Genomic DNA, 25,485 nt, shown 5'->3' with positions numbered 1-25,485 from the left:
CATTATATTGCATCCTCACGGAGGTCCTGGAGGGTGAATATTCATAAAGTGTGAGGAGACTGTGTAGCAGGAAGGACTACAAATAAAGTGATGGTAGACTATAGAAAGAGCAATATTTGTTCAAGTATGAGAGTTTCTGGGGATGTTCACTTGTCAAGAGAGCTTTTAAAATTGTCAAATTGCGATTTCCCATGTGTGATCTCAACCTCAGACTTTCCTGTGCTTCATTTTCTAGCACTGTTAATGATCTGCCCTTCTCATTGCTTGAGAGGCCTTCAAGCTTGTGCTGCTTGTAATTCTCAGCAGATTTGGACCCAGAGTTCTGTTCCTTAAGGCAACTCATGTTTTGAATTATGCATACATCCATTTTAGAGGGGCTACATTTCATGGCTCCTTTTTGGGGGTGGTGATGTAAGGGAGTTTAAGTACTATGGTGACACTTTTCATTTTTCATGTCCTAGCTCGGTTAAGAGCAAGCCTTGAATTGTGTCATTTTTCTCTCATGTGACTGTTTAATCACCTGAGAGAGCACCAGCCAGAGTTTTGTGGTAAGATTGATTATATTCCCAACAAAGTGCTTCCTTCAGCTGAGCGCCAGGAAGTAGCCAGTTTAGCAGCTAATGGGCTTCAGTCTGATGTGAAAATGGCGACTGTGATGGAAATGTCGCTGCAGTGCACGCCAGCCCTTTCAGCTAGCTGCATGCTGAACAGGACTGAAATGATTGGGGGCTGCTCAGCTTTAAAGATGAGGGGAGATACTCCTAATCTGGACTGCACAAAGCTGTGCTGTGGGTGCACATCACCTCCTTTGAAAGTGTCAGGGCAGCATGTGTAGGAATATCCAGGCATTCAAGTGGAGAAGGGTGTTGCTGCAGGAGTAATGATGGCTTTTTTTTCCCTGTTAGTCTTTATAGGGCTGGTGCTATGAGGTTTGCAACATCAGTGTTGGCATCAGCAAAGGGTGCTCCAGGATCAGCTGGGACCCTAGTTTGCATGGCATGAAATGGAGGGAACCAGAATAGAGTGATCTTCCATTTAACACCACCCAACACACCTTCTGACAGCAGCTGACATTCATATCCATTATAAGTCTAGGAGAGAGCTAAGGAAATACACTCACCAGTCCCATTTTACACACCATGAGTCAATAACACTGTAGGTGACAGTTTACAAATGTTTTGCCTTGCTTGGATGAATTCATAGTCTCTGAGTGCCAACAGCTCCTCTTACAGATGCCTCTGTGATTTACCCTGTATAAGAGAGGAAACCTCTGGCAGCACCCAGGAATGAAGTCCCACAGATTGAGAGGCAGCTGTGCTCCCTTTAAGTGGTAGCATCTACTAAGGAAAATCCAGGAAGAGTAGAAAATTCACAAATAATGGGTAGTAAGTGTAGACTTATACTTACAGGGATGTGTATAAAGACACAGCAAAGTAAAAATCATTCCAGAATCCTTCTCTTAGCAAGATTGTTTTCTTTTCCTGGTTTTTTTTTTTTAATTTCTGAAAAGAAATATTGCTTAAAATACATAGGAAGACAATATATCTTCACTGTTAAAATGCATTTCTGGCATTTATTACTAAAAATGAATGAAATAAATGAAAACAAAATAAGATCCTGACATTTCAAGTCAGACTGTTTTTCTGTCATTGTCATTGAATGTAATAGACTATTAGCTAATGGCTCCCTTCAGGGGAAAAAAAAGAAGCAATGTTGCACTTCTTTGACAACTGACAAAGTACTAGTTGACCAAGGTCTGATGATGATATTTCCCTAAGTTGAGAGCTTTGAGTGTTGTTGAATAGTTGTTCATGCTTTAGCTGAACCTTAACTAGCTGCAGGGCCTGCTTGTTTGTGTTTGTATCTGGTTTATGGTTTTGGGTGCTTGTTTGTTTGTTTGTTTGATTGTTGTTTGTTTGTTTGTTTTTAATAGAGATTGATAGCTTCTTTCCAACCTTGGCTAGTTTCAATTTTTGTACATAGATACACAAAACCAGATCATCATTTGATTGAGCACTGTCTGGTCCAATAGCTGTTTTTTCAGCCTGTCCATTGTACAGCATGGGCTCAGGCATCAGTTCTTCAGCCACTCTTGGAGCTCCATTAAATTTAGCAGCCTTGATGTGCACAAAGCAGGGTTGCAGGGATGCCCTTCACACCATCACCTGCTGTGTCACTGGCCAGAGGATCTCTCCCTGGGCAACAGTCACCATGAGGACTCTTATGTCCCTTCTTCTGCTGCTTGTGTTGGAGGAGGAAGGAGCCCACACTCTACCAGACAGAGAAGCACAGCTGTGGGAACAAGAAGAGCTGTGAAGGGCCTGCTGTGCATCACCACACCACTATGGTGGTGACAGGTTGCTGTCCCTCAGCACTGACTGGGGAAGGTTGCGGGCATCTGATGGATACACAGCACAAGGATATCTCCAGCTCATCACAAAAAAAGGATTACCCCTTGGGCAGGAGAAGAAGGGACATAAGCACTCTCTGAATACCCATGGGACACTCGTAGGCCTAAGTGAAATTTCTTTGGCAGAAACTGCCTCCTTGCTTGTCAGCCCTGTACAGAAAGATTTTTTAGCTTTGCCCTTCACTATTGTCATTAATATAATAAATTGAGGATAATTGCTTGGTTTGAAACAGCTCTCTGTCTTCTGCTGTGTAGGTGGGGAAATGATGCCAGGAACAATCCTTTCTTCCCCTGCCAGTTTGCTTTTCTCTGCAGCAGGGATATATACCAGTTCTGTATAGATGCTGCTGTCAGCAAAAAGCAACCTAAGCACTGCCTCAGCTAGAAATGCAAGATTGATTACATTAGATGTGCTTTATTCCCAGTGTCCTGCATGAAATCAACTCCAAAATAGGTTAATACTGTTGCTTCAGAGTGGAAAATGCCAATGTTAATATAGGGTTTGTTACGGATAGACAACTTGGTACAGAGCACAAATGCATGGGATTGGGTCACTGCCAGACTTGTATTTGAGAGGAGAGGTCAAATGAAGGTTTGCATGAGATGGTATCCCCTGTTCTAAACTCAGCATGTGATCATTTTCTGGGATAACTGAGGGATCTCTATGCTCTTCACATCTGAGTTCAGGTCTGCTGTGGTGCTGTTTACAGAAAATTGAAACACTTTTTCAGCCATGGTCCAAATGGCTTCTGCTGCTTCACGATTAGGACAGGACACCATGACAACACTTTAAATCCCACTTGAAAATGAAACATCTCTTCTGGAAAGCATCTAGCTTGAAACTGCAGGGAAATTACTGGAAGGAGAAGCGAGCACATGATGCCTACTGCAGGGACAAAAACCTCTACAGGGTCCTTGTGCACTGCAATGAGATAGATCATAAGTTTTTAGTACATCAAAGGTTAACTAAAAGGCAGCAGGCCTCTGCTCATTGGAGCATCACTGATGTTGATCAGTGATGGTGGAGAGGTTAAGAAATTTTTTCATGGCTCTAGAGTTAGGAGACAAAGTTTGACTTTGCTTTGTGAACCTCTTCTCCTGTGGTTCTCTACACAGAGAGGACCATATGAAGTCAGTGTACTGCCTACATGAGGTTGTGGTCCTTGACTTCCTGGGAATTTCTGTGCAAGTGAATGAACAAACCTTTTCCATCTTACCTCAAAGTGCCCTTGCAGTTCAGTTTATGAGTGTTACTGCATGAACAGTGTGGGCTCCCACATGGAAATTGTGTGGCTGGTACAGGTCTACCCACAGTCAGAATGGAGACTTGTGCAGAGCTGGAGTAAATGCTTGGTTTGAAGGGGTGCCCCAAGAGGGGGAGAGTGATGCTGTTCCATGACCAAGGAGTGTTGCACAGAGCCTTACATCATGCTCCCATAACCCCAGTCCCCATGTGCCACATAGGATCTCATTTGTGACAGCCCTTTGCTGTTAATTAATCTTCCAGAGGAGGCATTTCTAGAGCAAGACTGTGGTTTCACACAATAACCTGAAGACATCTGAACAGTAAAACGACACCTGTTGCCCTTTAGGCGAAGACTGGTGCTAAGCTACCAGTACAGGGCTGTATACTTGGTTGATTGTTCTTCAGGACTGCAGGCTGTGAGGAGGTCCCAGTTTTTCTTCAGAGAATGATAATGCCAACATAGTTAAATTTTCGGGGTCAGGATCTGCTAGTTCTTTTACATATATTCCTGGCCTTTGCACCTTCTCAGGTCACAACTTATATCCATCCTGCATCCCAAGTACTTTTTGATAAATATAAGAGGAGTAGTCAGCTGTAGTCAACTAATGTGGGGAAACAACATCTCTGAGATTTCCCGGTATCTTCTGTTACTGAGCAAGGTTGCATAGTTTGTGTAGTGCTGCAGTCCACAAGGCATGAGGAAAAATGCTGCACACCTCTTAGACACCAAACTGTAAAGAATTCTTTGTCTCACAAACTACCAGCAGCTAAAGTGATATTCTGCCATGTGATACACCTGTTTCACATTCAGACTGGGGCAGAAAGCAAACACACTGTAGGCTATTTTTTACTTTTCCAGTGAGTTGGTGGATATGGCAGAGGGTGGATCTTGAGAGTCATGAGAGTTAAGATCATTAAGGAGGAAACATACCTAATTTTCTCATAGCTCCTCTTACAATAGATTGCACGTGTGAGTAAATGCCTGATTAATGAAGCTGTAATTTTAGGCCTGACAGCTAAGCTTTTACCAAACGCACTGGAACAATCAAGCACCTGTTCTCCTTTACTTTCTTGGGATGATCTCTGAGGCTCATATGGACTTCTACAGGTATTAAATCTAAGTATCTGGAAGATAACTGGGAAGCATGGATTCAGCATGCAGTGGGTGGTGGCCTTATATGCTATGGTTTTGTCTTCTCCCACTTTCTTAGAGATTTGAAAACCCAAAACCAAAAACATGTGTTGTGAACAAGGTTTATTGTCCTATTGCATTCACTGGTACTTGTGATTAACTGTCTGTCTCCCAGCTACCCTCATCTACTTTCTATTTCCTAGGTGGTTTGGTTTTTTTTTCTTTTTTTTTAAAGAGGTCTCTTGCATCCTGAAACATTTTAGTGGTATACTGTCTCCTGTTCAAAATGCCTTATTTCATGTCCTGGTTATCTGACACTTTTAGAGAATGACAGGGAAGCTAAAGACTCTTTATCTATTGCCTTGGGACATGGCTAAGACTCGTTTCACTTAGAAATTCAAGGTCTTTACATGGGAAATGGGAGAGTTGCAATGGCTTCTCACTAGGCTAAAATTACCATATTGTTACAGAGATTAAGTAGAATAATCCTGAAAGACCCTGGTAAATTAGCATTGCCTGATTCCAGCTAAGAGCTGGTGGAGCAATATTTCCAGGGGACCATCTATTATTCATCTCACTTTTTTTCTCTAAAAGAAAGACCATAGACCCAGAGCACAACTAGTTTTACTTTTGCTTTAAAAGAAATGCCAAGCTGTTTCATCTTTCATGGTGCAGTTAGGTCCCTTTGGAGAATTTATATAACAATCTGTTCTTGCCATGGTGGGGGAAGCCATAATTTATTCTGCCCAAAAAAACGGCTTCTCAGGAGCATAAGGCATTAACAGTAAGCAAGCTACCAAGTTCATAAATCTCCAGAGACAAATAGGGAGCTCTCTAGTAAATGAGGATTCTCGTACAGCCTCCCACTCCCCGTTCCAAGGTGCTGCCAATCTTAGGGATGGTAATTCTACCAGATCTTTTCTAGTAATGTTTTACTCAGTTCCTCTCACACAAATACACTCAGTTCTGTAATTGCTTCTCATAAAATGCATTTCTCTGCCTAACTCCTGCTATGTCATTCCTGCAGTGCAGGATCTTCCTGGTGCTAGTAGAGCTCTTGCAAGCTCAGGACCATGCAGCCACTGGGAAGGGGTTCTGAAATCCAGTCAGGGCCTGGATTATCACAAGAAGCTATTTTATTGTGCATTAGTGCCTGTGGCAGGAGTCATCCGGACTCCATACCAACCAGCCTACTTAGGTACCACAAATGATGTATGTGCTTCCACAGGGGCTGAACGTGACCTGAATGTAGGGGCAGAACTAGTGTGTTTTGAGAGGCACACTGTTCTGGGTAACATGGGCAATAAGGGTCTGTTTTCTCAGCGCTGCATCTCTTCATGTTCATCTTCATGGATGTGGCAGGGCCTGGCTTTGTTTTGGGCAAAGGTCAGAGGAGTTTAGAGCAGCAGTGCAGAAAGCTACAGGTTTGAACCTCAGCAGAAGCAGTGTGTGCCAGCACCATTGCCTGGCCAAAAACAAACCATTCCCCAAGCAGGTTGGATGTCCCTTGTGCTGCCCAGCTAATAACAAAGTTCGTGACTGCTCCACATGGTCATGTGAGAAGGGAGAGCACAATAGCTGAAACAGCAGTGCCTCCTGGTTATATACGGGCTGCGACCATATGCAGAAGCCCTACAAAAGCAAAGTCACAGCTGCTGGCTCATTTTGTGTAGCAGTCCTTAGTTAATGCTGTGTAATGTAAGAGCTGCTCTCTGCCAAGACCACTGTGTCCCTCCTTCCTCTAACCTCCCTGCCCACTACCAGACTCATCTCCAAGCTCAAAACCTGTCCCTCCTGCCCAAGATGAGGAACGCATCAGGGCAGACTTTACAAGAGTGGACAGGAGCAAAACCCCTCACACCACAGGCTTTGTTCTGTTATATAAAATCCATGTGGGCATAGTCAAGATTATTGCTATTTCCTTCTTTGATTATGCAAGTTCACATATTGCTCCCACTCCAGACTCACAGCAGCTCATGCATGGGAGCAGATCAGATAAACCCCTCTATACTCAGGTATGAAATCCCATCCCCTGGGACAAATTCATATCCAATACCCACCTCTACCCCCCACCTCCCTCCCAAGGAGAAGTGAAAGGCACCAGGGGAATGGCAGTGGGGCTGACATTCAAAAGTGTGGAAGATAGATGCTCAGCTGTTGTTGATGGATGTTCCTTCTGTGGCAAATTGTTGGGACCCACCGGTAGCGGATGAAGTTATAGAAATTACCCTGTACAAAAGGAATTGCAGACAATACATGAAATGTCCTGGCTCTTCTCTCTATTTTTCCTCTTAAAAACTGTATGAGATGTAGGCAGGCAAGGAAGAATGGATGTGTTTTACTCCAGGGTAAGGTTTGAACCTTTTAGTAAGTCTCCTTAGGTGTCAACCACCTTATTTAGGTATATAAATCCCTCTGAAGATTTGCCCATGCATTAGAGAAAGGTTGCACTGCCAGTGAAAAAAATTATTTCGGCAGCTCTAGTCTTGGTCTGTTGCATCACAATAACTATTTCGCTGTTGTCAAAAATTAAATCCAGCATTGCTGTCTACTGGCTTTCTGCTTGCAGAAGGGAGGTGATATGGGCCTCTCGCTGCAGTAGCACATTTTCCCCATGGCATCTGTTGTGCCATTATTTACCTAAATTGTCAACAAAAGCTCCTGCTTTTGTGAATTCAACCAATGTAGATGGTATCAGCTGTTACTTGGATCGTGGCCCTGATTTGGTCAGCTGTTGTCAAAAAATTACTAATGACTATTGACTAAAGATTTGCAAACGTTAATTATGATAACAGTTCTTTAGAGATACCAGTTTTGTAATAAAAAGCACTTCAGAAGCATGGATTGTCAGAACAACTGACTTAAAAGTTGCTTGTAACCAAGTTACATATTCCACCAATGTAGCACTTAAAACACAAGCAGTGGAGTATGACTTGTAATATCCATTCAGATACAGACATAAATCTCTTAGTACTCAAAGCTTTCTTGACAAAGTATCAGCCTATTCAGTTCTGATACTGTATCAGCATCTGTACTTTATTCCTCTGTATTGCTATTTTATCATAATTTCTAATTGTGATGAATGCAGAAATAAATTTGAAAATCTAGGCAGCTAAAGATAAAAAATCCAGGGGAAGAACCTAGAGTGTCATTTTAGTGAGATTTTAATATTCATGCCATGACTTTTCAGCACTTAGGATTGGCAAGATGAACTGTATAACCTTTTATTGAGAACGCAGGCTTCAAATCTTGGCAACTTCAGGAATCTGGATTTTAACAGATTATTTTTTTTCTTCAGGCCAGACTTCTGGTTTACTTTTTCTTGTTCTAAAAAGTATCCACTTCGGCTGAATAAAAAATAAACAGGCCCATATACGTTATTGGTGGATTTAAACAAATGTTTAAAATCCTCTAGAATGTTTCAGAAACACATTGGATAATATTTTAAACTTTTTGGAATTATTCCACTAATAGTTTTTCCCCCAGGAAATTACTATTATATTTCCAGTAATAAACATCCGGCATCCTCCAAATGACACTAAGCTGATGAATTGAGAATATTGCTTTCCACTCAGCCCTATGCAAAATTTCATGTATTCATATGCACGTATGCATGCACACAAACACACCATGATCCAAACACAGAATGTTTGCCAAACAGAGCATCAGGATCTTTTTCGCTCCCCACTAATTCCTCCTCACCATCTCAAGATTTGCATGTCCTGTGTTGCTCAGAAAGTCATGTCCATGGAATGAAACAACCCTTCTTGTGCTGAGTATGACAAGTAGGTCTGAGCCAAACAAATGATCTTCTCAGCTGCCCAAAGCAGACTGGTAATTTTTGCTACAAACTTTCACTGTAAACCTACTCTAAAAACTAAAGCCCTTTAAATCTACTGTCTAGTTGCTAGTGCTCTTAATGTAAGAGTTTAAAGGTTGCAGACAGAAATGCACTCAAGGCTCATTTAGTTAATGTCCTTCTACCAGAAGAAGCATGGAGCTGGTTATCTGAAAAACCTTCCTTGAAAATTACAAGGCCTGCTGTGGGGCTAGCCTCTCCTATACACTGAATTGCATTAGAGTTTGAACTCTGAAAGGGCAAGTATAAGCAGCATACATCTGATATCAGTTGAGAACCTCCACAAACTGGCAAAGTCAGATTTTGGTCCGCAATGATATGCAGCAGCAATAGCAGTAAGTTGTTACATTGCTAAAGGCCAGGTCTGCATCTGAAATGTGTGTCGTATCTGGTGCCCCATTTCAACATTCCTGATTTTGAAGTCATTTACTCCTTTATGTTCATGTGTTCATATGTTCAAACTCATGTTTGGTATGATTATTGCTGGACTCTTCTTGGTTTGTCCACATTCTCCTTCTTCAAAGAGTAATCTTGCATGGGGAGCATGGGACGTGCCTTTTCTGTAGCTTTGTTGTTTCCCACCATTTGTCATCCATAATGTCTCAGATACCCTTTTGTAGAATTGTTCATCCCTACCTTGTGTTTGTGGCTGGTTCATTCTGTTCCCAGCATCTTCCTCCTCTTTTTCAAAACCTTTTCTCATTAAGAGACTGCCTGCTATGCACTCATCAAGACCACAACCATACTTCTCAACCTTTAGAGTTTTTCCAGCATGTGACACAAGCCATAGCAATGTGTGACAAATGACAAAAATGTGGAACACTTGTGCCCCATTGCGTAGCATGCTGTAATTGACAGATTATAATAGTTTTTAGCCATAAAAGCTGTTTACAGAGTGCCTTTTCAGAGAGTATGAGTCACATAAAACAGTTTGGGTCAGTCACTTGTTTACATGTGATTTGCAAAACGGGTTCTTTGGCCAAGTTATCAGATAGCTGTGGCCAGATTATCAGATGGCTGAGTCAGAGACCCTCAGCTGAGAGTCTCTGTTAATACCTTCAAGGGTGAGATAGTGACCAAAAGAGAACTACCCCACTGACTTAGCTACTATGTGTCACCTCTTCTGTAGCTCTGCAGGTGTTCGTATTCCTCCCCAGAGAAACTGGACCAGATGTAACCACTTGCAAATGTGCTACCATCTTGTAAAGCCTCTCCCTTATGCCCTCAGGGTTTGAGCATTGAGACTTTTCTCTTAACCATTCAGTCCCTGCCAGCAGCACTCAGAAGGCGCAATGTTTTGGAAAGATCAGGCCCCAGCTGTCAGAAAAATGAGTGAAATGAGATTAGTGGCCATGTCTGAGAACATCCTCACTTGCTAACATTGCAATGGAAGCATATAGCAGAGCCAAACACAAAACTTTAATTGGGTATAACCACTTCCCCCATCTGTACGGCTTCTTCAGTGGTGGTTGTAGAGTTAACTGGTAGAAAGCAGCACAGTGCCAGAAAACAATGCATGTATCCTGTGGCAGGAAGAGAGTCGGGAAGACATTCCATATGCAGAGGGACAAGAGACCTCTGGTATTGCTGGGAGTTGTGCAATTATAAATGTGATGGTGGAGTCTGGGAGCCCCACAAAAAGGAGTCTTTCACCCTCCTCCTCCATGCCAGCACAAATCCAGTGAATGTGTCGGCAGGATAATAGAACCAGTCTTATAGCAGCTTTAACCCAGATCACATTTAAATTTGCAATCTCACACCCATTCTAAAAACTTGCCACATTCCAGATTTGCAATTGAAATTAAGGAGCCTTGGTGAACATTGCTTTTCATGGGATGCTACAAAAAAGCAATGGTTTTTTTTCTGTAGTTTTTACAAAGCTGCTACCAGAGTGCCCTCATTCCATAAATGTATTGATTATGAGACTAAACTACGGTGAGAGTAACTAACAGTGAGAATGGAAAAGAGAAGTGTAAAAAGTTTTTGAAGAATCTCAAAGATGTCCGGTTGGTTACCTGGAAAAGCTCCCTATCTGTACTGGCTCTTGTAATCCTCGCTCAGACAAAAATCAAGAATCAGATATTATAATGGCAATAAACCCTGGATGGTAGAGATAGAGACGTAGACTGACTCAGTAAAATTTGACATCTGCCTTCTCTCCCAAGTGTGTGATGGAGTTATTTTTCATGGTTAGACATGCAGGGATTGTCCATGAGGGGGGTTGATCTAGCCTTCACCAGGAACAGTCAGGACATAAACACATAGCTAGCTGAAAATCCATCCCCACTCCACCTTTCACACTGAAACAAAAAGAAGGAAAAGCGTATTTTAGTCCTTGAGAAACCAAATAAACTTGTGCAAAGGAGCTGCAGATGCTTCTGCATAGTCTCTGCACAAAACATAAAAACCTCTAGTAAAAATCAGGTTCTGAAAAAGCTGTTCACTTCTGCAGTTACCACTAGATCTGCACAGCAACAGCCACTATAGAGTGCTATGCATTCATTAGTTATTACAGTTATTTTAATTAATTGCTTAAAGATGTAGGAAAGTATAAAGTTCCATGACCATGCTGCTCAAGACTTTTTTCATAAACTTAGGCAGTTAATGATAAGCACTAAATGAAAAAGCTTTTCCAGTTTGTTGGCAAAGTTTTTTGCAAACGTATTACATAATAACCCTTCTCAGAACAATATTGTCGTGAAAATTGTGTCATTCAGACAAGTATTTGATAATTTTTCAGTGCTTGATAATTTTCAGGATACAGCTAAATATTTCATAGTGGTGGGACAAGAAATAAAATAAGGCATTCTCATTAATGTTCATTGTTGCAATATCAGTAAGACAATTTATTATGTCAGGAGTAGGTGCTTCCTAATTCAGCTGTACTCATTGAATTTTTTTTGCTCTTGCCTCTTCAGTACTTGTTTGCTATATGAAAACGTAAGTAACAGAGTCCTGGAAGATTATCTGATGACTTTGAATGCTTTCTAGCACAGCTATGCCTTGAAGTAATTCAGTGTCTCACATGAGAGCTAGATACTATGTTGACAAAAAAAAGGTGGGGGGGGGGGGGGGGTTGGAGCACAAAACCTAGTGTAACTAGCAGTCCCTTTTTGGGAGGCAGCATGTCTTCCCTTCTTTGTTCACTGAGGGGACTGCCTCTTGCAGTCAGAGTCTATTCGGTGCTGGACCCACACTGCCCACAGTGGGTGGAGAAGCTGAAGGGACCTTTTCCATCAGCTCACATTGCCCTTGTGCATGTAGTTGGTGAAGCAGGTCATTTGGTGTGGTCTCATCAGCAGGATTCCCATCACAGCTTTGTCTTTTTACAGGTAAGAGTAATCATTTCAGATACCCAGAGGCTGGAAATTCCCAAATTCATAAGCAAGTGTTCACACAGGATTACTTCCTTCCACATTCTCTTGCCATCCCCATTTTAGCAAGGCCTGAGCTCTTGTGACATGAGCTGATGATGACTACTGCCAGGAGTCTGTCTCAGGTGCATTTCTGGATGTACAAGTGGGGGTCACACGAGTATCTCAGGAACCAGGAACCAGGCCCACAGCTGCATCAGTTACTGTGCATAACAGTGACCACAGCAAGGGAGCTTGGACCTCAGTGTAGCACAATCATGGTGGAAAGTATGCTGTGTCCCTTTGGCTGCCAGATGAGTTGTGAATGTGGCAGGTTCCTTTCAGGTTCAGTCTTGCAGCAAGGACATTGCCTTCCCCTACACATACTGATGAGGCTCTGCCAGGTGAACAAGATCTAACTGGGTGAAGGCAGTGGATGTAGACTGTAGAGTACTAATTTTCTCTTTGCTGGAAAGAAGTACAGAATGTGTGAACTTTGGAGGCACTTAGGCCTTTTAAGGAAAACCATTACTTTATTCATTTCAACAGAAGCCAGATATACTGGACACTCTTTAGCATGTTTTGTTCCTTAAGGACATCTCTGATCACCAACAGTTAAAGTCCAGCTGAAGGCAAGATATCAGACAGTTCCACTTAAAACAGTAATTGTGTAATTACTGTGGAAAGGCTGCCTTTCCCCCCCATGTCCCATTGTGTTTCCTTCACCAGTACAGCTTGCTACAGTGACTCATCTGCCTTGGGCTTAATGAAATTAGTCTGCAGCATCAAAAGCAGTTAATGTACTTTTGTACAGCAGCTCCATACAGTTACCTTTAGCTTGTCCTCTGAGAAGTCCTGTACTGCATCTGCAAAGATTCCTCTGCAGTTTTGCAGGAACAGTTGTGCTGGATCTGCATGTGAGAAAAATAAACCAGGTTTGCTCTTGCCCTCAGTTCAGCATTGCTCATCAGGGTGGTCAGTCCTGGGATGGAGAGTGTGGCTCTTGGACTGAAGTGTTGGGGAATGAAACTTGGAGGAGGACTGGCAAAGGATGTTGTCAATGGCTAGGTCACAGAACCACAGAATCACAGAATATCCTGAATTGGAAGAGACCCACAAGGAACACTGAGTCCCACTCCTGGCCCTACACAGGACCATACCAAAGGTTTACACCATCTGCTCAAGAATACTGTTCCCCTGGTCTTGGGTTAGAAATGGACTTCCTGTGTTCCTGCAGGTATCACAGACTCACCTCTCAGTGTGGCAGTCTTTGTACCTCCACTCTCTAAAGGCACAGGTAGCACCTGTGAATATAAGCCATAAGATGCTGATGTGCTATTGGGTTGCTCAGGACTCTGGCTGAGGTGTTTCAGTCAGGCACCATAATGAAACTCATTATTTTCCAGTCCTTCCCTGCACTGAGCACTAGCGGCTCAACAGTGAACATAATGCCTTTGAGTACATGGAATGTAGATTCATTCCCACAAGGGGCTTGATATCATGTCTCTTATGCCCTGTCTAAGCACACCAGCCATTCCTTGTTACAAAGGCTGCTGTCCCAAATCCAGCTGAAAACTTTGTAGGAAATTAGACTTTTGGGTTGCAACAAATCAGTGCTTTCTGAAAAGTTTTTCACTGCTGAGTACCCCACCTCAGCTCTCACACGTGCTAGTCCATACCCTGTGAGATTTTTCAGCTGAGCAGATGAAATTGACAGCCAGCTGGATATGCACATCTCATTCTCTCTAAGGCCTGTGCCTTGTTGGTATCTTGCTTTCCCTGATGCTGGAACTGATCCTCCTTCCACATGCAGGGTCTTCAGGCCAAAAGTAAAACTTAGGTGGAGAAAGTTGTATACACAGTCAGAGAAAGTGAGCAAGGGTGAACAGAGTTGACCAGCAAACACATTTCTGGAAATGGAGAGACTGACTTCCTAAGATGGGATGGAAGGCACCCTGAGGAGAGTGCAAGAAGCAAAGATGCTCCAGATATTTACAGGGAGAAAAAATAAGGATAGCTGCAGATACAGAAAAAGCAGTATGCAAAGCAGGAGCAGGATTTGAGAGGAAGACATAACAAGTACTGTATTTCTTAACAGCTCTTACTCTGAAAAAGAGAAGTGTGGCAGAAAGGAGAGAACAGCTTGCTTTGTAGCTGTGGCAGCATCAAAGATCTGACACCCTCTCCTCCTGCTCATACCTCCCCAGCTCATCTGCCTGACCCCCACACTAGAACAGATAGAATCCCAGTTCTCTTGTCCTCCATGGTTTGAGTCTTGTTTCTTTAGTTTTTAAGCTTCATTTGTGGCCATTTCATTCAGGCAAAGCAATATAGATGTGTATTTTTCATCTTCTTTTGTGTCTTATCTCGTGGCTTGTGGTTTTATGCTCATTATATATTATGTGTAATGTTTCCTGGCAGTGGATGGAAGCAGGATGCACAAGCAAGGATGTGTGTGTGTGGTCTCAGGAGGTGATGTGAATGCTTGGGCAATACCCTGGTCCAAAACCATGCAGCGAAGGAGATAATTTTAGAAATAAGTGGCATGCTCTGCCTCTAGGATGCAGTCTGGCAGGAACTGATCTTGGACTGTTCTGCATTGTGTTTCTTTCCATTACAAGGACAGGACAACACTGTGAATTAACTAACTGAGCTGCAGTTATACAGAAGAAATTGGGTCCTGTTTCATTGCTTCAACCCAACCCTGAGCAAGTAGTTTCCTCCTCTAGTGAGTTTTCAAGCTGCTTCTCCTGGGTATCAAGATGGTAGTATCACCATTAGAAAGAGCATCACCCAGGTCTGCAATGGGCACATCTGCCTTGAAACTGCTCTGTGTACCAGCATATAAACCATTGTACGGTGATTTGTTCCTCACTATATGTTCCAAGACTTCAGGCTGCTCTGCCAGGGGCTGTCCCTCATCCCAGCTGCCCAGCAGGTCCGTCTTGAAGATCCCCAGAACCTAACAGTGCTAAAAAGCACCTTTTTTAGGAAGGTGTTAGTATTCTTCATCATAACTGGCACAGGCTATTTTCCCTAGAAATCAAGGAGATGCAAACAGTAAAACTCTCATTAAATAAACAAACAAAAACCATTATGCTGCACAGACAAACCCAGGTTTTCTTGTCCTTCACTCCCTTGAACAGAGTCTGTGGCACTGTGGTTTGAAAAACAGTGGTTTTTTACATTGTGAGTCCTGCACTATGTGAAGGAAGAAATATGTGAATATTAAAAGACTCAGCAAAGCAAAAATAGCTCAGTCATGAGTGAACAGCCTTTTCAACACCCCATGAGCAGTCTCCAAGTCCTCTTGCAGGAGTACAAACCTGCTGCTTCTACAGCTTTGCTTTTGGGTAAGCTTTGGTTGTAGGGTGTTGGGGTTTGGGATGAAAACTGATCCAGTGCAGAAATACCTACCCCAGACGTGAGGAATGCCACGTGGACAAGGCCAAAGACAGCTGTGTGAAGCGGGAGGGGGTGGGTGGTGGGGGCAGCAGGTGGTGCCCTCTGGGTACACACAACTTCTATTGTGAGTTCTGCAAAACAAGATGAGAGAAAATCTCTGCTTTCACACAGCCTACAGCAAGCAAATAGGCAGGCAGTATACCAGCATCACAGCCAGCATACTTTTAGTCAGCAGCATCTCCAGGCTGTAATTTATAAGATGTTTCTCAGTTAGCACATCAGTTTCTGCTAGCTCACCATGCAGCAGAATGAGAAAGGCTGGATTCTCAGGAAGTGCTGGAGTGAAGCAATCTCATTTGAATGCTGTGACTATTGTGGGGTAACCTTCCTCTGCCAATGGGCTACAGAGCCTGTTTTAACACCCTCATTCTGCATTCCCCTTGAGCCACTAGGTACCTCTGATCACTTACTGAGTTCAGGGGGTTGCTGCATGTCCTCCCTGAAAGACTGCTCCATCACTGGAGTGCTTGCCTGTTTCTTGTAAGACAAGAATAGGATGATTACTTATAGTATTTTAGGTGACAAAACATGTGAACCAACCTTGTAAAACTACTAGCCTGCCCACAAGTTTCCAGCGTACTACTACAGAGACTTTTAAAAGAGGTTACAAATTAGCTTTGGAAGAGAGTGATTTAGTGTTGAGATCCTCATTGAAATTCAGAGATAAATGACTGGGGAGACTCACAGCTGTTGAATATTTTCAGTTCTCCATCAGTGTAACAGCTTTTGCCTGCTGGGGTCTGCCTGTTTCTAACTCACAGGGAAAGTGAAGTCTTGTATATTTTGGGGACAGAGCTGGAGTAGGTGAGGAAATTACTGTCCATGGATATTCTTTGCTGCCAGTCTTCTGGAGTCACAGTTGAGTTTGAAAGTACACCACTAACTTGGGGTAACTATAAAGATCAGGACAAGATGCCTTGGTTATAATGGAATTATGTTGGAAGTAGTCCAGACTACATCCTAATGTGAGGGGGAAATAAGGGAATCATTAAGTGAGAGGAATTCTTTTAGATACTAGTTTAAGACAATTTGATATGAAAAAATCTATTGTTATTTATAGAGGCTATGCATATAAGACTGTTAAAATAACAGTTTTGTGTATTTTAGCTGAGCATTTCTGGGCAGTAGCCATGTTAAGAGTCCTATTTTCTGCAGTTGTTTGAAATGCTTGACTTTACCTGATTTTGTTTATAAGTGCAATACTATCCCTTTTTTACTCGTTGCTTTGCCAATCTTGTCATTGCTTCCTGGTGCCTCAGACCATTTGAGGTGTGTCTTTTGGATATCACATGCCATAAAACATAGCATAAGATAGAATAAAAATGTCTTGTGCCTAAATGTCAACACGTTGGGCCCTGTGTGCTGATGAGGCCCTTAGCAGAGCCCTTCACTTGGCAGATTGTGTGCTGCTTCTGTCATCCCCAGCTCTGGCAGTGCATGTTAACTCCTGTTAACCCCTCGGCTTCCAGGTTCTCATTTTGACTAGGGATACCAGGAGGCACATGCACTTGCAGTCATTATGGTAATAAAATAAGTGTCAGTGTTTCAGATTCTGACTGCTAAGTATCATATGGTGCAATGCAGAGAGGGAAGGGGAAGGGAAGGTTCCTCTTACGTGATCATAGAACTGTCTGTTGATCTGTTTGTGGTGAAAAGTCATGGAGAAAGGTGGTAAAATCCTCCTGAATGATTGAATGAACCTTCTTGAATGTTGTCTGTGTGGAGATGGAATCTCATTACCTACATCATCAAATGTCTCCCAGTTTCTGTAAGAGAAAAGTTTGGAGAAGGGATGGTGAAGACTTGAAGAGATAGGGAAAGAAAATGGCAAGCATGGATAAGGTTTGAACACTACACTGACAGATACCCTATCATTGCCCAGTGGCTAAAAACAGGCTCCTTCTAGTGTGCACATAATGGATATTCAGTCCGTCTCCAAACTAGATGTGTGCAGGCTTTACAAATGCCCATTTTCTTCCCATGAAAAGAGAAGCAGGCTGCACCCCTACTGCTTCCCTACACACAGGCACACAAGCTCCTGACTTTCATTTGTACTCATTTAGACTTTTATTTAGACTACAGATGAAGCAAACTCTGCACACTCTGTCTAAATAAAGGGCCCTGGCTCCCAGTTCCACCTAGCCCTTTCATAATTCAGGATGAGTGGAAATGGACTTGGGAACTAGGAAGAATGAGACCCTTGTGCAGGGCCAGCTTGAGGAGGAGCTGCTTGGGCAGCCCATCCCCAGAGATTTACAGGGGCAGGTTTCCAGCTGGTGTTGCTCTGAGGAGCTCTTATAGCCAGCCAGTGGAGCTGCAGGGATTTACAGTTGATGAAACTGAGACTCCCAAGCCTGCAAGCATCTGGTGCTGACTCACTGCTGGGTGCAGCAGGGTGTGGATATGGTGTGAGAAGGCACTGACATCTCATGCTTTCTGCAGCAAATGCAGCACTAAAAATGGGAGCATGGCAGGACCAGCTCTTCATGCTGAAGGAAAGGCTCACTATGCCAGCAGCTTGCTGCTGAAGCCAGGAGGGGGACTGGGGGGAACTGGGTGGGGGAAATGACACATGATGTGTTATACAGAAGCTGTAAGGCTGTGGATTTGTTTTATTTTTTTCAGTTCTTTGCTTAAAAAAGATTTCTTAATCTAAATCCCCTTCTTCTCACTGCCCACACCAGTCGTCAAGAAAATAGTTGTAAACAGCAGCTTTAGTCACAGAGTATTGCTTCTGTCACATTACTGGCAATAGTGTGTAGCTCTGTACAAACTGCTGTCTGCCTGTGCTGCCAAACCCCTGCCTACAGGAGCCCTCCTCACTGTCAGATGTCTCAGCTTCCACATGTGCTCAGTGAGAAGCAAGATTTATTGCAGTGATAAGTGGTCTCTGAAGTGCAGTTCTGCTGCTCCGTAACTGAAGCCAAGAGGCCGGCTGTTCCCAAGCCTCATGTGACTCTCAGCACAGCCAGCACTGCCTATTCCCTGTAGTGTTCCTGGCTGTACTTCTTCCCCATGCCCAGAAGCAATGCCCCCCGAGAGTTCTGCCCTCTTCTGTCTCCAGTCCTGTGTCTTAGATCCCCACAGGCAAGGGTAAGCAGCTCACTTCTGAGGCATGTGCAAGCTTTCTTCTCCCCACCAAAGGGATAGTTAAGGAAAAGGAAAACCCTTCTCTTATTGTGAGCAGACATCAGTCATGAGCATCTTCCTGAGATAACATTACAAATAGAGTGTGCTTGGTATGGGCAGCTGCTTTTGTCAAAGTGGCCAGGCAAAGCTACCTCTCCTAGGCAGACCTTTCACCTGGGGCTTTCTGAACAACTTCCCAGGAAACATCACATTAATAGGGGAGTACAGGCACTTCAGGATGGGTAAGAGACAGCCCAGGCTGTAGGGAAGGTCCACATGCTGGGTTTGTTTTTGCTCTTGTTTGCTCACTTTGTTTGTCATTCAAGGAACTTCTCTGACACCTCCTTTATGAGCACTGCCTTGCTCCTCAGGTCCCAGCAGGCAAATACACAAAGCCTTCTGCAGGGATCCCAGAGGGCCTGAAAGCTGTTTCTGCATGGAACTGTTTAGGGAAAGCATCAGGAAATGAGGAGAGGTGAGGCTACAAGAACTGGGAAATATGGCTTCAGTTACTTCACAGCTGAAACATGCTGACATTTAGGTATTTTCCTAAGCACTATACCTGTCTGTATTTCCAACCCAACACAAGCAGTGTTGAGCATGTAGAGACTGTATCAGAAAAGCTAGAGTGATCCAGCAGTTCCCACTGCCCCGTTCAGCCAGAAAGAAATGCCAGTGATGTACAATCCCATTTCTGAGCCTGGATGGGATCCAGCCCTGGAGACTTTTCTAGATATTAAAACTTATTGTGCTTCACTCACTGGGAAAGCCATTTGCATGCATGAGGCTCCTTACCCTGACTGCCCCAGGGTGGATTTCTAGGCTGTGAGATGTGCACAGAAGTCACCCGGGGCAGTGTCTGAAGTCACCACGGTTGTAGTTCCTTCCATTCCAGCACACAGAAACAGGCCAGAAAGTAAAAACAGGACATGGTTTCCCAGGGTGTCTTGTTTCTAGCAACTGCTGTGATCCTTGGCAGTAGTGGAGGGAAAGAGGAGAAACTGTGTGCAAAGAGCTCAAAGAATGAAACAGAGCTGTTAGCATTATTGAACTGAGGTCTTTCATACCTACAGGCATCTTAGAAGCTATTCGTTAGCATCCATGTTGCAGGCAGTAGGCTGATGCTGACTCTGAATAAATGCCCCTGAATAAATAGTGTGATCATGTTTCCTGAGGCTGGTGGAAAAAAGATGCATATGAGACAGGCTGGCAATTCACAAACCTCAAACTGAGCCTACCCAGTTTCCTGAGTATTGGCAGCAGAATTGCCAGGCTTATGAGCAGTGATCTATGGGACACAGCAGTAAGGCCTTCAAAAATATTCTTGGTTTGGTTACAGCATGAAGAAATCAGGACCGATGGCAAGTGGTCCAGACAGTGTTTGGAGGCAAAAGATATCACCAAGTTTAGCAAGCTTAGCCACTTACATGTTCCTGTGTTCAAGGACAATAGCTGTAGCTAATAACCCAGCATCCACAACACTGGGACGACAGCTAAGTCCACAGCATCTTAGCTCAGTCAGTCTCATTAAGCGATGCTCATTAATACATATGCATCACATGTATGCATACATCAAGCCATGTCCACCACAGATGGAGGGAGCCACACTGACCTTTGTGAAGTTAAGCACCAGCAGAAGGTGATGTTTGTGGAGTATAAGAACACTGGAATTAGATTAATTTGTTGAAATTGTAGAAGCTTCAAGATACATTGGTGGTCTCAAAAGCTCACCTGCTTTTCTCCAGCTCAAACCATCAGTCTACCAAAAGACACTACTTCCCAATAGAGGCCTTAACTCAGTTAAAAGATAATGTGTAGAAGAGTTACAAAGAAGATTCTGCCACTTGTTTACCTATGTTACTGCAAAAAAATACAATTAAATCTTCAGTGGTCTGACATGGATATCTCCTGCCATCATCAAAAACATTGCAAACAGACATTTTATTTAGCAAGGCATGCTTAAAATGGAAGGAAAGGCGTGAAGAGCAAAGGTTTCACATCCATCAATAGGTTACCAAAAAAAAAAAAAAATTCTCCTCTATTTTAAGATGCTAATGAAAGAATCAGAGCTTTCCTCTCCATGGAAGACATGGTTGCTGCCAACTGAGTACTATTCCAGAGATGTCCAAGGTAGCAAATAGCCTCAAAAGACAAGCATATATCTTTAGAGGCAGAAGAAACTGTGCCCAAGATCTTCATGTTGATCTCAGCCATGGCCACAATACAATGCAAAAAGCCAGACCAGGGACTATGTCTGCTGCTTTGTGACCCAATCTAGAAAGCTCTTGTGGAGCAATGTGTATAGTACTCTGTTTTCTTGAGACAGATAATTTCAACAACAAGGCAAACCAGAAAACAGAGAAGGAAAGTACAAAACCAGTAACAGTGCACCAGACACACTTTAGTTACTAATGCTCTTTGCAAGAAGCTGGACACTTCATATTTAGGCAAAGGCACATTGAAAGTAGGCTGATGCAGAGAAAAGTGGATTCAACATTTTATCCTTTGCTGAACACCCGCATGAAACAGCATGGGCATCCATCTCCCTGAGAAGGCAGAGAGAGAATAATCCACAGTGCTGAGTGTGATGGTAGCCTGTGTTCACGGCAACAATGTCAGAGCAGTAAGTCTTGTGACACAAAAAGAGAGGTGGAGGAGATCCTTCCCAGCACTCACTGACTGTTTGTAGGGAGTCAAGGAGGGAAAAGAATCCAAAATACCACAAAGCTTATTGAAGGAGAGATCCTGTCTTTACCTGACCAATATTTAGCAAAGCCCAAATGATAAAGAATCATTAAAAATGGGAGAAAAGGAGAAGAACAGTAACCCTTCTCTAGTCAGGAAGGTGGCTAGTGGAGATCTGCCAGATGTCTGTCTGGGTTTGTCTGCCAGTGAAGAGCAGCCAGATGGACAGCACCTCCCCTTCTTCATGTGTGGAATATCATCAAGGTCCTCTCCCACATGAGGATGCAGGACAGTCTCAGTAATCCTGTAGGGGTTTTGCCAACAAACCTGTGTGCTGTACAGTGCCAAGCAGGAGGGGCAAAGGATGCAGCTCTCAAAATGAGTGACAAAAGGGTGGCAAAAGGATTTGCCACCTCTACCAGTCCTTCCTTGTCCTGCTTCTCTGCTAGCCCATAGCAGTAATGAGTAGCCTCTGTACATTCTAGACATGAAGGCTGTGGGCCAGCTGTGTGCTGGAAAATCTCTCACCAAAACATCCTTCCACCAACGCAAATAGTCTGTCAAACCTCCAAACATGGTGAGAACACTGGAAGTGAGGACAGGTCAGAGGGCTGACTGAGGAATTTGCTAGAGATGACTTGAGTGATAGTCACCTGGGGCATTACCCTGGGTTTTCTCTAAGAAGATGGTATGCTGAGTGACCTGTTTGATGCAATTTTCCTTGAATTTTGGTCTCCTAAAAATTACTGTTATTCCTCATTTTTGCAAAAGTTATTTTCTTCACTGCAGCCGAACCTGAGGTGTGCATTATGATTGCAGGCTATTTGTCAGTTGAGCGTCTCCAAAGTAAACCTCTGTTACTTTTTATTTCACTTAAAGTTTATTGCCTTCAAGCTGCAGTCAACATCCCTAAGTTATAACACCCCAGTCTGAAACATGTGTGCATTTTGTCCCTGATGTGTTCCAAAAAAAAAATTTTGCAGCCATAAAATAGTTTTAAAAAAAGGATAGCATCTTGTATTCACTTAGAGACCTGCTATTACTAAAAACATCTGCACAGTCAGCCATACAATAGACCAGAAAAACTGAGCATTATATTTCTAAAATGATCGTGGTTGCACTTTCTACTAACCCAGCTAGTTTTAAAAATATTTCTCTATATGACAAAATCTTTTAGTTCCCCAAATTGTTTAAAAGTCTCCCTTTCTCAAAGAGGTACTATGTCAATTTTTTAAAAGAAAACTTTTTATTGGATGGAAAAAGGATGAGCATGTTCTTTTTTCTTTAATCACCTTATCCCAAGGATATGTACTTTGTAGCTGTGTAACTAAAATGAGAAATGGTTGTGATAATTATGAGCCTTGTGGAATGGGACGCAGAATAACTTTGTTTTCTTGTTGTGTGTGGTGCAAAGAAGCATACTTTTTGTAATTGAGTAGCACTGTTCTGCACGATGCTGACCATCTTTCAAACTCCTGAAGACAATATATATTATTTGCTAGGAAGTGGACAAATCTGGCAGCCCTGCTGTGGTGAGGCTGCACCAGATCCATGCATCTTAGGTCCAGGCAGGAGTGAAACTGGGCACCCATTCGTAGCAGGCATGCACACAGACACTTATACACATGACCTGTAGCCACAGGCATACCACTCACACATTAAAAGAGTTAGAAATGGAGTTTCATGAGAAGAGTGGACAGACTGCACTCATCATGTGCAAGGCACAGCTACGGAGCTACAATGACCAACAGCCTTCCTGTTTCTCCATGTTTATACCCTGTCAGATCCCACTCCTTCCCTATCTTTGCTTCCTCCACTAAACATTTTGATACTTGTACCATGGCAGCTGCCCTTCCCTTGCATCCCATGAGAAGTCCCAGACACCCAAAGGCAGTAATACTCCTCCATTTGAAAGCTACACCAGGAAGCCTTCCAAATTGGATCACAGTGGTAGGTTTAATCCCTTGATGTGTGGTTGAAGGCTCCCATGATGGGCCTGGGAGGACATCACGTCATTTGAGGACCCCCTATCTGCCCTTGTCTCGGTGCACTCCATCAATGGTAGGCAAATTACTTTTCATCACATGACTTAACTAGAATAAAAAATAAAGCTGAATTGTGATCAAAGTGAGTTGTGCCCTTCCTTCTCTTCTGTCATTCTCCAAATTTAAGATTACTTTAATTATGGGTCTTGGTTAACTATGTCTCTTACCAGGAAAATAACCCAACCCTAAACAAGCACACAAATTATTTCTGCATGTTGTGATTCCTAAATTGTCTCCAGAGACACTTTTTTTATGTAAGCTTGGTGCTGTCACTGTCTTGGGTGTGAAGAAGCACAGCCACAGCTGCACACCCATGAGGTGTTGTTTTAGTTTCACCCCAGGACAAGGTCTCAGACAGATCATAGTCACACAGGCAAGCCTGGTTTGTCCTTTTACATTGGTAAGCTTCATACTACATCTGTACTTTCAGCTCTCGCACAGAACTTGCCTGTTACAAAGCAAGGGTTTCCAGCCCAAATTCTTCAAAGAAAGGAGTATTTTGGAGCACCACCAGTAGAGCTGAGGGTCAGAGGAGGGGGCAGATCACAACAACTCAAGTGCACAGCAGTTCGGGGTCCTTTAAGAAACTGCTAAGTGGACATGGTGCAAAACTCAAGAAGCCAGTGCTGCAGAAATATTCACCTCTTTAAGAATACTCTGGAAAAGGCACAGGTGCTGGGGAGGAGATAAGAGTGTCAAGAGAAGTTTGGTTGTAACCTGATTATGGGGCTGAGAGCATCTGGTTGCTTTCAGTTCTTCTGTTCTGCCTTGACTTTTCATCTGTCTAGAGACTAGGTGCCTAGGGAAAGTTTACCAATCTCCTGTCAGACCTGACTAGCATTCAAGTAAAACAAACTTTATTTAAATAAACACTTGTTTAGAGATTAAGTGCAAAACTGTTTTTTCCTGCCAAGGTCTAAGCTCAGAGCTTTTTACTTCCTCTGCAGCAATGAATGACATCATTGCCATTCTTACACTGTGTTAAGCATAAAGGAGGCCATCCAGTGCTGAGCAGAAACAGAAAACAACTGCCTAGAAATCTTGCGTAACAAAAATAAATTACTTTCTTTTAAATATTGAAATGTCAGTAGACAATGCCTTGTAGCTGTCATGGAATTTGCCATGACAGGTCCAGGTTGTCAGTTGTATGCAACTTTTACAGACTATTCAAATAGAAATTTTCCCTTCCTCATGGTATAGGTAAAGCATTGTTTTAAAAATTTCACTGAAAATAATTTTTCTGTTTTTCTGAGAGACAGATTAGAGAAGTTTTTGCAGCACTTCTTGCAGGTTTGGTGGTGCAAAAGAATAGCTTGTGAGTACCTGCTGGATGAGGTCACACATGCGGGTGGCTCTTTAGATATGGAGTCATGTGGCAGCAGGGACACTACTCTAAAGCACGCATATGAAGAAAAAATTATGTTTCATTTACGTTATTGGTGCACTTGTCAGAAAGGTATCAGCCTTGATAACATTTGGAAGAGAGAGAGAATATTTTGGCAGGAGGTCATAGTTAGCATCTTGCATGTGCAAGTTGCTCCTTTTCAGGCCTCAGTATGAGCATTGACTCACATCTGCCTGCCTCCATCTTCTGCTTTTCTGTTTGTTTGTTTTGCACATTGCTTGAATCGTGTGGGATCTAGACAAGGTACACCCACTGAGGGTTACAGGGCTGGTCACTGGTGGTGAGTCTGAAGGTCTGCCCCAGGCAGAGATTTACCAGTCCTCTGGTAAAAATTACAAAGCCTGCCATCTCCCTTGGCTTCATCAGCTTCATTCAGTTGCTTCACACAGCCATTTCTTGTTAGTGACACCCAGTTTGCAACCATGAGGGATGCTGACTGGTTGCTGTTACGATCAAGGTGTGTCTAAAATATCTCTGCCTGTGTGGATCACAAATGTTATAAAGAGGAGACAACAGGGAATTAGTGGGAGGACAGAGATGTCAACAGCAGATTGATTTGATTTAGTGTGTTCCTGATAGGAAATGATAGGTAATATGCTCACTATGGTAACCTTGTTCTTCCTAAACAAGAGGGGTGGAGAGAGGAGAAGGGGACAATTCAGAGGAAAAGTGTATAACTGCTAGTAGTAGGATCCCTGAGAAGAGTGGAATCTCTTCATTTTTGATATGGCTGACAGATTCATCCGTGAGGGAAAA

At 43.1% G+C, this 25,485-nt stretch overlaps 1 protein-coding gene and 1 long non-coding RNA gene across 8 annotated transcripts in view; one reads left to right on the top strand and one right to left on the bottom strand.

Moving 5' to 3' along the window:
• The window catches only part of NRG1 (neuregulin 1), a 287,293-nt gene that overhangs the window by 199,422 nt on the left and 62,386 nt on the right, over nucleotides 1-25,485 (top strand). The window lies entirely within an intron of this gene.
• LOC148184483 (uncharacterized) lies at nucleotides 12,288-15,530 on the bottom strand. Its single transcript, XR_015772363.1, has 3 exons — nucleotides 15,418-15,530; nucleotides 12,832-12,911; nucleotides 12,288-12,468 (listed from the first exon to the last, which is right to left on the bottom strand). It is a non-coding gene; the product is annotated as an uncharacterized LOC148184483 (long non-coding RNA).

This window comes from Pseudopodoces humilis, chromosome 4, assembly GCF_049639895.1.
Source record: "Pseudopodoces humilis isolate 2021_Gansu_Grassland_sample_001 chromosome 4, ASM4963989v1, whole genome shotgun sequence".
Classification (NCBI taxonomy): domain Eukaryota; kingdom Metazoa; phylum Chordata; class Aves; order Passeriformes; family Paridae; genus Pseudopodoces; species Pseudopodoces humilis.
This window is presented reverse-complemented; position numbering and strand designations above follow the sequence as displayed.